Raw genomic sequence first — 17,500 nt, 5'->3', positions numbered from 1 at the left:
TATTTGGCGACGCAAAAATGAGCGATTTCCCAGCTCGAGAGAATTCGGCGCGAGAGAAACGATGCCCCGTAACGCACATGAGAGCAATCCGGGCCAATTTCTCCCGTTTGATGGGGTCTATGTGTAAAAATTTTGACTTTTTTGAGTGCAGGTGCAAATCTGCTGGAAAAGCCTGTGGAAGTTTCACGGCGTTCGTACGATATTTGGCGACGCAAAAATGAGCGATTTCCAAGCTCGATGGAATTCGGAGCGAGAGAAACGATGCCCCGTAACGCACATGAGAGCAATCCGGGCCAATTTCTCCCGTTTGATGGGGTCTATGTGTAAAAATTTTGACTTTTTTGAGTGCAGGTGCAAATCTGCTGGAAAAGCCTGTGGAAGTTTCACGGCGTTCGTACGATATTTGGCGACGCAAAAATGAGCGATTTCCCAGCTCGATGGAATTCGGCGCGAGAGAAACGATGCCCCGTAACGCACATGAGAGCAATCCCGGCCAATTTCTCCCGTTTGATGGGGTCTATGTGTAAAAATTTTGACTTTTTTGAGTGCACGTGCAAATCTGCTGAAAAAGCCTGTGGAAGTTTCACGGCGTTCGTACGATATTTGGCGACGCAAAAATGAGCGATTTCCCAGCTCGATGGAATTCGGAGCGAGAGAAACGATGCCCCGTAACGCACATGAGAGCAATCCCGGCCAATTTCTCCCGTTTGATGGGGTCTATGTGTACAAATTTTGACTTTTTTGAGTGCACGTGCAAATCTGCTGAAAAAGCCTGTGGAAGTTTCACGGCGTTCGTACGATATTTGGCGACGCAAAAATGAGCGATTTCCCAGCTCGAGAGAATTCGGCGCGAGAGAAACGATGCCCCGTAACGCACATGAGAGCAATCCGGGCCAATTTCTCCCGTTTGATGGGGTCTATGTGTAAAAATTTTGACTTTTTTGAGTGCACGTGCAAATCTGCTGAAAAAGCCTGTGGAAGTTTCACGGCGTTCGTACGATATTTGGCGACGCAAAAATGAGCGATTTCCCAGCTCGATGGAATTCGGCGCGAGAGAAACGATGCCCCGTAACGCACATGAGAGCAATCCGGGCCAATTTCTCCCGTTTGATGGGGTCTATGTGTAAAAATTTTGACTTTTTTGAGTGCAGGTGCAAATCTGCTGAAAAAGCCTGTGGAAGTTTCACGGCGTTCGTACGATATTTGGCGACGCAAAAATGAGCGATTTCCCAGCTCGAGAGAATTCGGCGCGAGAGAAACGATGCCCCGTAACGCACATGAGAGCAATCCGGGCCAATTTCTCCCGTTTGATGGGGTCTATGTGTAAAAATTTTGACTTTTTTGAGTGCAGGTGCAAATCTGCTGGAAAAGCCTGTGGAAGTTTCACGGCGTTCGTACGATATTTGGCGACGCAAAAATGAGCGATTTCCCAGCTCGATGGAATTCGGCGCGAGAGAAACGATGCCCCGTAACGCACATGAGAGCAATCCGGGCCAATTTCTCCCGTTTGATGGGGTCTATGTGTACAAATTTTGACTTTTTTGAGTGCACGTGCAAATCTGCTGAAAAAGCCTGTGGAAGTTTCACGGCGTTCGTACGATATTTGGCGACGCAAAAATGAGCGATTTCCCAGCTCGATGGAATTCGGAGCGAGAGAAACGATGCCCCGTAACGCACATGAGAGCAATCCCGGCCAATTTCTCCCGTTTGATGGGGTCTATGTGTACAAATTTTGACTTTTTTGAGTGCACGTGCCAATCTGCTGGAAAAGCCTGTGGAAGTTTCACGGCGTTCGTACGATATTTGGCGACGCAAAAATGAGCGATTTCCCAGCTCGATGGAATTCGGCGCGACAGAAACGATGCCCCGTAACGCACATGAGAGCAATCCGGGCCAATTTCTCCCGTTTGATGGGGTCTATGTGTAAAAATTTTGACTTTTTTGAGTGCAGGTGCAAATCTGCTGGAAAAGCCTGTGGAAGTTTCACGGCGTTCGTACGATATTTGGCGACGCAAAAATGAGCGATTTCCAAGCTCGATGGAATTCGGAGCGAGAGAAACGATGCCCCGTAACGCACATGAGAGCAATCCGGGCCAATTTCTCCCGTTTGATGGGGTCTATGTGTAAAAATTTTGACTTTTTGGAGTGCAGGTGCAAATCTGCTGAAAAAGCCTGTGGAAGTTTCACGGCGTTCGTACGATATTTGGCGACGCAAAAATGAGCGATTTCCCAGCTCGAGAGAATTCGGCGCGAGAGAAACGATGCCCCGTAACGCACATGAGAGCAATCCGGGCCAATTTCTCCCGTTTGATGGGGTCTATGTGTAAAAATTTTGACTTTTTTGAGTGCACGTGCAAATCTGCTGGAAAAGCCTGTGGAAGTTTCACGGCGTTCGTACGATATTTGGCGACGCAAAAATGAGCGATTTCCCAGCTCGATGGAATTCGGCGCGAGAGAAACGATGCCCCGTAACGCACATGAGAGCAATCCCGGCCAATTTCTCCCGTTTGATGGGGTCTATGTGTAAAAATTTTGACTTTTTTGAGTGCACGTGCAAATCTGCTGGAAAAGCCTGTGGAAGTTTCACGGCGTTCGTACGATATTTGGCGACGCAAAAATGAGCGATTTCCCAGCTCGATGGAATTCGGCGCGACAGAAACGATGCCCCGTAACGCACATGAGAGCAATCCGGGCCAATTTCTCCCGTTTGATGGGGTCTATGTGTAAAAATTTTGACTTTTTTGAGTGCACGTGCAAATCTGCTGAAAAAGCCTGTGGAAGTTTCACGGCGTTCGTACGATATTTGGCGACGCAAAAATGAGCGATTTCCCAGCTCGAGAGAATTCGGCGCGAGAGAAACGATGCCCCGTAACGCACATGAGAGCAATCCGGGCCAATTTCTCCCGTTTGATGGGGTCTATGTGTACAAATTTTGACTTTTTTGAGTGCACGTGCAAATCTGCTGAAAAAGCCTGTGGAAGTTTCACGGCGTTCGTACGATATTTGGCGACGCAAAAATGAGCGATTTCCCAGCTCGATGGAATTCGGCGCGACAGAAACGATGCCCCGTAACGCACATGAGAGCAATCCGGGCCAATTTCTCCCGTTTGATGGGGTCTATGTGTAAAAATTTTGACTTTTTTGAGTGCACGTGCAAATCTGCTGAAAAAGCCTGTGGAAGTTTCACGGCGTTCGTACGATATTTGGCGACGCAAAAATGAGCGATTTCCCAGCTCGAGAGAATTCGGCGCGAGAGAAACGATGCCCCGTAACGCACATGAGAGCAATCCGGGCCAATTTCTCCCGTTTGATGGGGTCTATGTGTAAAAATTTTGACTTTTTTGAGTGCAGGTGCAAATCTGCTGGAAAAGCCTGTGGAAGTTTCACGGCGTTCGTACGATATTTGGCGACGCAAAAATGAGCGATTTCCCAGCTCGATGGAATTCGGAGCGAGAGAAACGATGCCCCGTAACGCACATGAGAGCAATCCCGGCCAATTTCTCCCGTTTGATGGGGTCTATGTGTACAAATTTTGACTTTTTTGAGTGCACGTGCCAATCTGCTGAAAAAGCCTGTGGAAGTTTCACGGCGTTCGTACGATATTTGGCGACGCAAAAATGAGCGATTTCCCAGCTCGATGGAATTCGGCGCGAGAGAAACGATGCCCCGTAACGCACATGAGAGCAATCCCGGCCAATTTCTCCCGTTTGATGGGGTCTATGTGTAAAAATTTTGACTTTTTTGAGTGCACGTGCAAATCTGCTGAAAAAGCCTGTGGAAGTTTCACGGCGTTCGTACGATATTTGGCGACGCAAAAATGAGCGATTTCCCAGCTCGATGGAATTCGGAGCGAGAGAAACGATGCCCCCGTAACGCACATGAGAGCAATCCCGGCCAATTTCTCCCGTTTGATGGGGTCTATGTGTAAAAATTTTGACTTTTTTGAGTGCACGTGCAAATCTGCTGAAAAAGCCTGTGGAAGTTTCACGGCGTTCGTACGATATTTGGCGACGCAAAAATGAGCGATTTCCCAGCTCGAGAGAATTCGGCGCGAGAGAAACGATGCCCCGTAACGCACATGAGAGCAATCCGGGCCAATTTCTCCCGTTTGATGGGGTCTATGTGTAAAAATTTTGACTTTTTTGAGTGCACGTGCAAATCTGCTGGAAAAGCCTGTGGAAGTTTCACGGCGTTCGTACGATATTTGGCGACGCAAAAATGAGCGATTTCCCAGCTCGATGGAATTCGGCGCGACAGAAACGATGCCCCGTAACGCACATGAGAGCAATCCGGGCCAATTTCTCCCGTTTGATGGGGTCTATGTGTAAAAATTTTGACTTTTTTGAGTGCAGGTGCAAATCTGCTGAAAAAGCCTGTGGAAGTTTCACGGCGTTCGTACGATATTTGGCGACGCAAAAATGAGCGATTTCCCAGCTCGAGAGAATTCGGCGCGAGAGAAACGATGCCCCGTAACGCACATGAGAGCAATCCGGGCCAATTTCTCCCGTTTGATGGGGTCTATGTGTACAAATTTTGACTTTTTTGAGTGCACGTGCAAATCTGCTGAAAAAGCCTGTGGAAGTTTCACGGCGTTCGTACGATATTTGGCGACGCAAAAATGAGCGATTTCCCAGCTCGATGGAATTCGGCGCGAGAGAAACGATGCCCCGTAACGCACATGAGAGCAATCCGGGCCAATTTCTCCCGTTTGATGGGGTCTATGTGTAAAAATTTTGACTTTTTTGAGTGCAGGTGCAAATCTGCTGAAAAAGCCTGTGGAAGTTTCACGGCGTTCGTACGATATTTGGCGACGCAAAAATGAGCGATTTCCCAGCTCGAGAGAATTCGGCGCGAGAGAAACGATGCCCCGTAACGCACATGAGAGCAATCCGGGCCAATTTCTCCCGTTTGATGGGGTCTATGTGTAAAAATTTTGACTTTTTTGAGTGCAGGTGCAAATCTGCTGGAAAAGCCTGTGGAAGTTTCACGGCGTTCGTACGATATTTGGCGACGCAAAAATGAGCGATTTCCCAGCTCGATGGAATTCGGAGCGAGAGAAACGATGCCCCGTAACGCACATGAGAGCAATCCCGGCCAATTTCTCCCGTTTGATGGGGTCTATGTGTACAAATTTTGACTTTTTTGAGTGCACGTGCCAATCTGCTGGAAAAGCCTGTGGAAGTTTCACGGCGTTCGTACGATATTTGGCGACGCAAAAATGAGCGATTTCCCAGCTCGATGGAATTCGGCGCGAGAGAAACGATGCCCCGTAACGCACATGAGAGCAATCCCGGCCAATTTCTCCCGTTTGATGGGGTCTATGTGTAAAAATTTTGACTTTTTTGAGTGCACGTGCAAATCTGCTGAAAAAGCCTGTGGAAGTTTCACGGCGTTCGTACGATATTTGGCGACGCAAAAATGAGCGATTTCCCAGCTCGATGGAATTCGGAGCGAGAGAAACGATGCCCCGTAACGCACATGAGAGCAATCCCGGCCAATTTCTCCCGTTTGATGGGGTCTATGTGTAAAAATTTTGACTTTTTTGAGTGCACGTGCAAATCTGCTGGAAAAGCCTGTGGAAGTTTCACGGCGTTCGTACGATATTTGGCGACGCAAAAATGAGCGATTTCCCAGCTCGAGAGAATTCGGCGCGAGAGAAACGATGCCCCGTAACGCACATGAGAGCAATCCGGGCCAATTTCTCCCGTTTGATGGGGTCTATGTGTAAAAATTTTGACTTTTTTGAGTGCACGTGCAAATCTGCTGGAAAAGCCTGTGGAAGTTTCACGGCGTTCGTACGATATTTGGCGACGCAAAAATGAGCGATTTCCCAGCTCGATGGAATTCGGCGCGAGAGAAACGATGCCCCGTAACGCACATGAGAGCAATCCCGGCCAATTTCTCCCGTTTGATGGGGTCTATGTGTACAAATTTTGACTTTTTTGAGTGCACGTGCAAATCTGCTGAAAAAGCCTGTGGAAGTTTCACGGCGTTCGTACGATATTTGGCGACGCAAAAATGAGCGATTTCCCAGCTCGATGGAATTCGGAGCGAGAGAAACGATGCCCCGTAACGCACATGAGAGCAATCCCGGCCAATTTCTCCCGTTTGATGGGGTCTATGTGTACAAATTTTGACTTTTTTGAGTGCAGGTGCAAATCTGCTGAAAAAGCCTGTGGAAGTTTCACGGCGTTCGTACGATATTTGGCGACGCAAAAATGAGCGATTTCCCAGCTCGAGAGAATTCGGCGCGAGAGAAACGATGCCCCGTAACGCACATGAGAGCAATCCGGGCCAATTTCTCCCGTTTGATGGGGTCTATGTGTAAAAATTTTGACTTTTTTGAGTGCAGGTGCAAATCTGCTGGAAAAGCCTGTGGAAGTTTCACGGCGTTCGTACGATATTTGGCGACGCAAAAATGAGCGATTTCCAAGCTCGATGGAATTCGGAGCGAGAGAAACGATGCCCCGTAACGCACATGAGAGCAATCCGGGCCAATTTCTCCCGTTTGATGGGGTCTATGTGTAAAAATTTTGACTTTTTTGAGTGCAGGTGCAAATCTGCTGGAAAAGCCTGTGGAAGTTTCACGGCGTTCGTACGATATTTGGCGACGCAAAAATGAGCGATTTCCCAGCTCGATGGAATTCGGCGCGAGAGAAACGATGCCCCGTAACGCACATGAGAGCAATCCCGGCCAATTTCTCCCGTTTGATGGGGTCTATGTGTAAAAATTTTGACTTTTTTGAGTGCACGTGCAAATCTGCTGAAAAAGCCTGTGGAAGTTTCACGGCGTTCGTACGATATTTGGCGACGCAAAAATGAGCGATTTCCCAGCTCGATGGAATTCGGAGCGAGAGAAACGATGCCCCGTAACGCACATGAGAGCAATCCCGGCCAATTTCTCCCGTTTGATGGGGTCTATGTGTACAAATTTTGACTTTTTTGAGTGCACGTGCAAATCTGCTGAAAAAGCCTGTGGAAGTTTCACGGCGTTCGTACGATATTTGGCGACGCAAAAATGAGCGATTTCCCAGCTCGAGAGAATTCGGCGCGAGAGAAACGATGCCCCGTAACGCACATGAGAGCAATCCGGGCCAATTTCTCCCGTTTGATGGGGTCTATGTGTACAAATTTTGACTTTTTTGAGTGCACGTGCAAATCTGCTGAAAAAGCCTGTGGAAGTTTCACGGCGTTCGTACGATATTTGGCGACGCAAAAATGAGCGATTTCCCAGCTCGATGGAATTCGGCGCGAGAGAAACGATGCCCCGTAACGCACATGAGAGCAATCCGGGCCAATTTCTCCCGTTTGATGGGGTCTATGTGTAAAAATTTTGACTTTTTTGAGTGCAGGTGCAAATCTGCTGAAAAAGCCTGTGGAAGTTTCACGGCGTTCGTACGATATTTGGCGACGCAAAAATGAGCGATTTCCCAGCTCGATGGAATTCGGAGCGAGAGAAACGATGCCCCGTAACGCACATGAGAGCAATCCCGGCCAATTTCTCCCGTTTGATGGGGTCTATGTGTACAAATTTTGACTTTTTTGAGTGCACGTGCCAATCTGCTGGAAAAGCCTGTGGAAGTTTCACGGCGTTCGTACGATATTTGGCGACGCAAAAATGAGCGATTTCCCAGCTCGATGGAATTCGGCGCGACAGAAACGATGCCCCGTAACGCACATGAGAGCAATCCGGGCCAATTTCTCCCGTTTGATGGGGTCTATGTGTAAAAATTTTGACTTTTTTGAGTGCAGGTGCAAATCTGCTGGAAAAGCCTGTGGAAGTTTCACGGCGTTCGTACGATATTTGGCGACGCAAAAATGAGCGATTTCCAAGCTCGATGGAATTCGGAGCGAGAGAAACGATGCCCCGTAACGCACATGAGAGCAATCCGGGCCAATTTCTCCCGTTTGATGGGGTCTATGTGTACAAATTTTGACTTTTTTGAGTGCAGGTGCAAATCTGCTGAAAAAGCCTGTGGAAGTTTCACGGCGTTCGTACGATATTTGGCGACGCAAAAATGAGCGATTTCCCAGCTCGAGAGAATTCGGCGCGAGAGAAACGATGCCCCGTAACGCACATGAGAGCAATCCGGGCCAATTTCTCCCGTTTGATGGGGTCTATGTGTAAAAATTTTGACTTTTTTGAGTGCAGGTGCAAATCTGCTGGAAAAGCCTGTGGAAGTTTCACGGCGTTCGTACGATATTTGGCGACGCAAAAATGAGCGATTTCCAAGCTCGATGGAATTCGGAGCGAGAGAAACGATGCCCCGTAACGCACATGAGAGCAATCCGGGCCAATTTCTCCCGTTTGATGGGGTCTATGTGTAAAAATTTTGACTTTTTTGAGTGCAGGTGCAAATCTGCTGGAAAAGCCTGTGGAAGTTTCACGGCGTTCGTACGATATTTGGCGACGCAAAAATGAGCGATTTCCCAGCTCGATGGAATTCGGCGCGAGAGAAACGATGCCCCGTAACGCACATGAGAGCAATCCCGGCCAATTTCTCCCGTTTGATGGGGTCTATGTGTAAAAATTTTGACTTTTTTGAGTGCACGTGCAAATCTGCTGAAAAAGCCTGTGGAAGTTTCACGGCGTTCGTACGATATTTGGCGACGCAAAAATGAGCGATTTCCCAGCTCGATGGAATTCGGAGCGAGAGAAACGATGCCCCGTAACGCACATGAGAGCAATCCCGGCCAATTTCTCCCGTTTGATGGGGTCTATGTGTACAAATTTTGACTTTTTTGAGTGCACGTGCAAATCTGCTGAAAAAGCCTGTGGAAGTTTCACGGCGTTCGTACGATATTTGGCGACGCAAAAATGAGCGATTTCCCAGCTCGAGAGAATTCGGCGCGAGAGAAACGATGCCCCGTAACGCACATGAGAGCAATCCGGGCCAATTTCTCCCGTTTGATGGGGTCTATGTGTAAAAATTTTGACTTTTTTGAGTGCACGTGCAAATCTGCTGAAAAAGCCTGTGGAAGTTTCACGGCGTTCGTACGATATTTGGCGACGCAAAAATGAGCGATTTCCCAGCTCGATGGAATTCGGCGCGAGAGAAACGATGCCCCGTAACGCACATGAGAGCAATCCGGGCCAATTTCTCCCGTTTGATGGGGTCTATGTGTAAAAATTTTGACTTTTTTGAGTGCAGGTGCAAATCTGCTGAAAAAGCCTGTGGAAGTTTCACGGCGTTCGTACGATATTTGGCGACGCAAAAATGAGCGATTTCCCAGCTCGAGAGAATTCGGCGCGAGAGAAACGATGCCCCGTAACGCACATGAGAGCAATCCGGGCCAATTTCTCCCGTTTGATGGGGTCTATGTGTAAAAATTTTGACTTTTTTGAGTGCAGGTGCAAATCTGCTGGAAAAGCCTGTGGAAGTTTCACGGCGTTCGTACGATATTTGGCGACGCAAAAATGAGCGATTTCCCAGCTCGATGGAATTCGGCGCGAGAGAAACGATGCCCCGTAACGCACATGAGAGCAATCCGGGCCAATTTCTCCCGTTTGATGGGGTCTATGTGTACAAATTTTGACTTTTTTGAGTGCACGTGCAAATCTGCTGAAAAAGCCTGTGGAAGTTTCACGGCGTTCGTACGATATTTGGCGACGCAAAAATGAGCGATTTCCCAGCTCGATGGAATTCGGAGCGAGAGAAACGATGCCCCGTAACGCACATGAGAGCAATCCCGGCCAATTTCTCCCGTTTGATGGGGTCTATGTGTACAAATTTTGACTTTTTTGAGTGCACGTGCCAATCTGCTGGAAAAGCCTGTGGAAGTTTCACGGCGTTCGTACGATATTTGGCGACGCAAAAATGAGCGATTTCCCAGCTCGATGGAATTCGGCGCGACAGAAACGATGCCCCGTAACGCACATGAGAGCAATCCGGGCCAATTTCTCCCGTTTGATGGGGTCTATGTGTAAAAATTTTGACTTTTTTGAGTGCAGGTGCAAATCTGCTGGAAAAGCCTGTGGAAGTTTCACGGCGTTCGTACGATATTTGGCGACGCAAAAATGAGCGATTTCCAAGCTCGATGGAATTCGGAGCGAGAGAAACGATGCCCCGTAACGCACATGAGAGCAATCCGGGCCAATTTCTCCCGTTTGATGGGGTCTATGTGTACAAATTTTGACTTTTTTGAGTGCAGGTGCAAATCTGCTGAAAAAGCCTGTGGAAGTTTCACGGCGTTCGTACGATATTTGGCGACGCAAAAATGAGCGATTTCCCAGCTCGAGAGAATTCGGCGCGAGAGAAACGATGCCCCGTAACGCACATGAGAGCAATCCGGGCCAATTTCTCCCGTTTGATGGGGTCTATGTGTAAAAATTTTGACTTTTTTGAGTGCAGGTGCAAATCTGCTGGAAAAGCCTGTGGAAGTTTCACGGCGTTCGTACGATATTTGGCGACGCAAAAATGAGCGATTTCCAAGCTCGATGGAATTCGGAGCGAGAGAAACGATGCCCCGTAACGCACATGAGAGCAATCCGGGCCAATTTCTCCCGTTTGATGGGGTCTATGTGTAAAAATTTTGACTTTTTTGAGTGCAGGTGCAAATCTGCTGGAAAAGCCTGTGGAAGTTTCACGGCGTTCGTACGATATTTGGCGACGCAAAAATGAGCGATTTCCCAGCTCGATGGAATTCGGCGCGAGAGAAACGATGCCCCGTAACGCACATGAGAGCAATCCCGGCCAATTTCTCCCGTTTGATGGGGTCTATGTGTAAAAATTTTGACTTTTTTGAGTGCACGTGCAAATCTGCTGAAAAAGCCTGTGGAAGTTTCACGGCGTTCGTACGATATTTGGCGACGCAAAAATGAGCGATTTCCCAGCTCGATGGAATTCGGAGCGAGAGAAACGATGCCCCGTAACGCACATGAGAGCAATCCCGGCCAATTTCTCCCGTTTGATGGGGTCTATGTGTACAAATTTTGACTTTTTTGAGTGCACGTGCAAATCTGCTGAAAAAGCCTGTGGAAGTTTCACGGCGTTCGTACGATATTTGGCGACGCAAAAATGAGCGATTTCCCAGCTCGAGAGAATTCGGCGCGAGAGAAACGATGCCCCGTAACGCACATGAGAGCAATCCGGGCCAATTTCTCCCGTTTGATGGGGTCTATGTGTAAAAATTTTGACTTTTTTGAGTGCACGTGCAAATCTGCTGAAAAAGCCTGTGGAAGTTTCACGGCGTTCGTACGATATTTGGCGACGCAAAAATGAGCGATTTCCCAGCTCGATGGAATTCGGCGCGAGAGAAACGATGCCCCGTAACGCACATGAGAGCAATCCGGGCCAATTTCTCCCGTTTGATGGGGTCTATGTGTAAAAATTTTGACTTTTTTGAGTGCAGGTGCAAATCTGCTGAAAAAGCCTGTGGAAGTTTCACGGCGTTCGTACGATATTTGGCGACGCAAAAATGAGCGATTTCCCAGCTCGAGAGAATTCGGCGCGAGAGAAACGATGCCCCGTAACGCACATGAGAGCAATCCGGGCCAATTTCTCCCGTTTGATGGGGTCTATGTGTAAAAATTTTGACTTTTTTGAGTGCAGGTGCAAATCTGCTGGAAAAGCCTGTGGAAGTTTCACGGCGTTCGTACGATATTTGGCGACGCAAAAATGAGCGATTTCCCAGCTCGATGGAATTCGGCGCGAGAGAAACGATGCCCCGTAACGCACATGAGAGCAATCCGGGCCAATTTCTCCCGTTTGATGGGGTCTATGTGTACAAATTTTGACTTTTTTGAGTGCACGTGCAAATCTGCTGAAAAAGCCTGTGGAAGTTTCACGGCGTTCGTACGATATTTGGCGACGCAAAAATGAGCGATTTCCCAGCTCGATGGAATTCGGAGCGAGAGAAACGATGCCCCGTAACGCACATGAGAGCAATCCCGGCCAATTTCTCCCGTTTGATGGGGTCTATGTGTACAAATTTTGACTTTTTTGAGTGCACGTGCCAATCTGCTGGAAAAGCCTGTGGAAGTTTCACGGCGTTCGTACGATATTTGGCGACGCAAAAATGAGCGATTTCCCAGCTCGATGGAATTCGGCGCGACAGAAACGATGCCCCGTAACGCACATGAGAGCAATCCGGGCCAATTTCTCCCGTTTGATGGGGTCTATGTGTAAAAATTTTGACTTTTTTGAGTGCAGGTGCAAATCTGCTGGAAAAGCCTGTGGAAGTTTCACGGCGTTCGTACGATATTTGGCGACGCAAAAATGAGCGATTTCCAAGCTCGATGGAATTCGGAGCGAGAGAAACGATGCCCCGTAACGCACATGAGAGCAATCCGGGCCAATTTCTCCCGTTTGATGGGGTCTATGTGTAAAAATTTTGACTTTTTGGAGTGCAGGTGCAAATCTGCTGAAAAAGCCTGTGGAAGTTTCACGGCGTTCGTACGATATTTGGCGACGCAAAAATGAGCGATTTCCCAGCTCGAGAGAATTCGGCGCGAGAGAAACGATGCCCCGTAACGCACATGAGAGCAATCCGGGCCAATTTCTCCCGTTTGATGGGGTCTATGTGTAAAAATTTTGACTTTTTTGAGTGCACGTGCAAATCTGCTGGAAAAGCCTGTGGAAGTTTCACGGCGTTCGTACGATATTTGGCGACGCAAAAATGAGCAATTTCCCAGCTCGATGGAATTCGGCGCGAGAGAAACGATGCCCCGTAACGCACATGAGAGCAATCCCGGCCAATTTCTCCCGTTTGATGGGGTCTATGTGTAAAAATTTTGACTTTTTTGAGTGCACGTGCAAATCTGCTGAAAAAGCCTGTGGAAGTTTCACGGCGTTCGTACGATATTTGGCGACGCAAAAATGAGCGATTTCCCAGCTCGATGGAATTCGGAGCGAGAGAAACGATGCCCCGTAACGCACATGAGAGCAATCCCGGCCAATTTCTCCCGTTTGATGGGGTCTATGTGTACAAATTTTGACTTTTTTGAGTGCACGTGCAAATCTGCTGAAAAAGCCTGTGGAAGTTTCACGGCGTTCGTACGATATTTGGCGACGCAAAAATGAGCGATTTCCCAGCTCGAGAGAATTCGGCGCGAGAGAAACGATGCCCCGTAACGCACATGAGAGCAATCCGGGCCAATTTCTCCCGTTTGATGGGGTCTATGTGTAAAAATTTTGACTTTTTTGAGTGCACGTGCAAATCTGCTGAAAAAGCCTGTGGAAGTTTCACGGCGTTCGTACGATATTTGGCGACGCAAAAATGAGCGATTTCCCAGCTCGATGGAATTCGGCGCGAGAGAAACGATGCCCCGTAACGCACATGAGAGCAATCCGGGCCAATTTCTCCCGTTTGATGGGGTCTATGTGTAAAAATTTTGACTTTTTTGAGTGCAGGTGCAAATCTGCTGAAAAAGCCTGTGGAAGTTTCACGGCGTTCGTACGATATTTGGCGACGCAAAAATGAGCGATTTCCCAGCTCGAGAGAATTCGGCGCGAGAGAAACGATGCCCCGTAACGCACATGAGAGCAATCCGGGCCAATTTCTCCCGTTTGATGGGGTCTATGTGTAAAAATTTTGACTTTTTTGAGTGCAGGTGCAAATCTGCTGGAAAAGCCTGTGGAAGTTTCACGGCGTTCGTACGATATTTGGCGACGCAAAAATGAGCGATTTCCCAGCTCGATGGAATTCGGAGCGAGAGAAACGATGCCCCGTAACGCACATGAGAGCAATCCCGGCCAATTTCTCCCGTTTGATGGGGTCTATGTGTACAAATTTTGACTTTTTTGAGTGCACGTGCCAATCTGCTGGAAAAGCCTGTGGAAGTTTCACGGCGTTCGTACGATATTTGGCGACGCAAAAATGAGCGATTTCCCAGCTCGATGGAATTCGGCGCGAGAGAAACGATGCCCCGTAACGCACATGAGAGCAATCCCGGCCAATTTCTCCCGTTTGATGGGGTCTATGTGTAAAAATTTTGACTTTTTTGAGTGCACGTGCAAATCTGCTGAAAAAGCCTGTGGAAGTTTCACGGCGTTCGTACGATATTTGGCGACGCAAAAATGAGCGATTTCCCAGCTCGATGGAATTCGGAGCGAGAGAAACGATGCCCCGTAACGCACATGAGAGCAATCCCGGCCAATTTCTCCCGTTTGATGGGGTCTATGTGTAAAAATTTTGACTTTTTTGAGTGCACGTGCAAATCTGCTGAAAAAGCCTGTGGAAGTTTCACGGCGTTCGTACGATATTTGGCGACGCAAAAATGAGCGATTTCCCAGCTCGATGGAATTCGGCGCGAGAGAAACGATGCCCCGTAACGCACATGAGAGCAATCCCGGCCAATTTCTCCCGTTTGATGGGGTCTATGTGTACAAATTTTGACTTTTTTGAGTGCACGTGCAAATCTGCTGAAAAAGCCTGTGGAAGTTTCACGGCGTTCGTACGATATTTGGCGACGCAAAAATGAGCGATTTCCCAGCTCGATGGAATTCGGAGCGAGAGAAACGATGCCCCGTAACGCACATGAGAGCAATCCCGGCCAATTTCTCCCGTTTGATGGGGTCTATGTGTAAAAATTTTGACTTTTTTGATTGCAGGTGCAAATCTGCTGGAAAAGCCTGTGGAAGTTTCACGGCGTTCGTACGATATTTGGCGACGCAAAAATGAGCGATTTCCAAGCTCGATGGAATTCGGAGCGAGAGAAACGATGCCCCGTAACGCACATGAGAGCAATCCGGGCCAATTTCTCCCGTTTGATGGGGTCTATGTGTAAAAATTTTGACTTTTTTGAGTGCAGGTGCAAATCTGCTGAAAAAGCCTGTGGAAGTTTCACGGCGTTCGTACGATATTTGGCGACGCAAAAATGAGCGATTTCCCAGCTCGAGAGAATTCGGCGCGAGAGAAACGATGCCCCGTAACGCACATGAGAGCAATCCGGGCCAATTTCTCCCGTTTGATGGGGTCTATGTGTAAAAATTTTGACTTTTTTGAGTGCACGTGCAAATCTGCTGGAAAAGCCTGTGGAAGTTTCACGGCGTTCGTACGATATTTGGCGACGCAAAAATGAGCGATTTCCCAGCTCGATGGAATTCGGCGCGACAGAAACGATGCCCCGTAACGCACATGAGAGCAATCCGGGCCAATTTCTCCCGTTTGATGGGGTCTATGTGTAAAAATTTTGACTTTTTTGAGTGCAGGTGCAAATCTGCTGGAAAAGCCTGTGGAAGTTTCACGGCGTTCGTACGATATTTGGCGACGCAAAAATGAGCGATTTCCAAGCTCGATGGAATTCGGAGCGAGAGAAACGATGCCCCGTAACGCACATGAGAGCAATCCGGGCCAATTTCTCCCGTTTGATGGGGTCTATGTGTAAAAATTTTGACTTTTTTGAGTGCAGGTGCAAATCTGCTGAAAAAGCCTGTGGAAGTTTCACGGCGTTCGTACGATATTTGGCGACGCAAAAATGAGCGATTTCCCAGCTCGAGAGAATTCGGCGCGAGAGAAACGATGCCCCGTAACGCACATGAGAGCAATCCGGGCCAATTTCTCCCGTTTGATGGGGTCTATGTGTAAAAATTTTGACTTTTTTGAGTGCACGTGCAAATCTGCTGGAAAAGCCTGTGGAAGTTTCACGGCGTTCGTACGATATTTGGCGACGCAAAAATGAGCGATTTCCCAGCTCGATGGAATTCGGCGCGAGAGAAACGATGCCCCGTAACGCACATGAGAGCAATCCCGGCCAATTTCTCCCGTTTGATGGGGTCTATGTGTACAAATTTTGACTTTTTTGAGTGCACGTGCAAATCTGCTGAAAAAGCCTGTGGAAGTTTCACGGCGTTCGTACGATATTTGGCGACGCAAAAATGAGCGATTTCCCAGCTCGATGGAATTCGGAGCGAGAGAAACGATGCCCCGTAACGCACATGAGAGCAATCCCGGCCAATTTCTCCCGTTTGATGGGGTCTATGTGTACAAATTTTGACTTTTTTGAGTGCAGGTGCAAATCTGCTGAAAAAGCCTGTGGAAGTTTCACGGCGTTCGTACGATATTTGGCGACGCAAAAATGAGCGATTTCCCAGCTCGAGAGAATTCGGCGCGAGAGAAACGATGCCCCGTAACGCACATGAGAGCAATCCGGGCCAATTTCTCCCGTTTGATGGGGTCTATGTGTAAAAATTTTGACTTTTTTGAGTGCAGGTGCAAATCTGCTGGAAAAGCCTGTGGAAGTTTCACGGCGTTCGTACGATATTTGGCGACGCAAAAATGAGCGATTTCCAAGCTCGATGGAATTCGGAGCGAGAGAAACGATGCCCCGTAACGCACATGAGAGCAATCCGGGCCAATTTCTCCCGTTTGATGGGGTCTATGTGTAAAAATTTTGACTTTTTTGAGTGCAGGTGCAAATCTGCTGAAAAAGCCTGTGGAAGTTTCACGGCGTTCGTACGATATTTGGCGACGCAAAAATGAGCGATTTCCCAGCTCGAGAGAATTCGGCGCGAGAGAAACGATGCCCCGTAACGCACATGAGAGCAATCCGGGCCAATTTCTCCCGTTTGATGGGGTCTATGTGTAAAAATTTTGACTTTTTTGAGTGCACGTGCAAATCTGCTGGAAAAGCCTGTGGAAGTTTCACGGCGTTCGTACGATATTTGGCGACGCAAAAATGAGCGATTTCCCAGCTCGATGGAATTCGGCGCGAGAGAAACGATGCCCCGTAACGCACATGAGAGCAATCCCGGCCAATTTCTCCCGTTTGATGGGGTCTATGTGTAAAAATTTTGACTTTTTTGAGTGCACGTGCAAATCTGCTGAAAAAGCCTGTGGAAGTTTCACGGCGTTCGTACGATATTTGGCGACGCAAAAATGAGCGATTTCCCAGCTCGAGAGAATTCGGCGCGAGAGAAACGATGCCCCGTAACGCACATGAGAGCAATCCGGGCCAATTTCTCCCGTTTGATGGGGTCTATGTGTACAAATTTTGACTTTTTTGAGTGCACGTGCAAATCTGCTGAAAAAGCCTGTGGAAGTTTCACGGCGTTCGTACGATATTTGGCGACGCAAAAATGAGCGATTTCCCAGCTCGATGGAATTCGGCGCGACAGAAACGATGCCCCGTAACGCACATGAGAGCAATCCGGGCCAATTTCTCCCGTTTGATGGGGTCTATGTGTAAAAATTTTGACTTTTTTGAGTGCACGTGCAAATCTGCTGAAAAAGCCTGTGGAAGTGTCACGGCGTTCGTACGATATTTGGCGACGCAAAAATGAGCGATTTCCCAGCTCGAGAGAATTCGGCGCGAGAGAAACGATGCCCCGTAACGCACATGAGAGCAATCCGGGCCAATTTCTCCCGTTTGATGGGGTCTATGTGTAAAAATTTTGACTTTTTTGAGTGCAGGTGCAAATCTGCTGAAAAAGCCTGTGGAAGTTTCACGGCGTTCGTACGATATTTGGCGACGCAAAAATGAGCGATTTCCCAGCTCGATGGAATTCGGCGCGAGAGAAACGATGCCCCGTAACGCACATGAGAGCAATCCGGGCCAATT

Source organism: Lampetra planeri, unplaced genomic scaffold, assembly GCF_965212315.1.
Source record: "Lampetra planeri unplaced genomic scaffold, kcLamPlan1.2.h2 scaffold_422, whole genome shotgun sequence".
NCBI lineage: Eukaryota > Metazoa > Chordata > Hyperoartia > Petromyzontiformes > Petromyzontidae > Lampetra > Lampetra planeri.
This window is presented reverse-complemented; position numbering follows the sequence as displayed.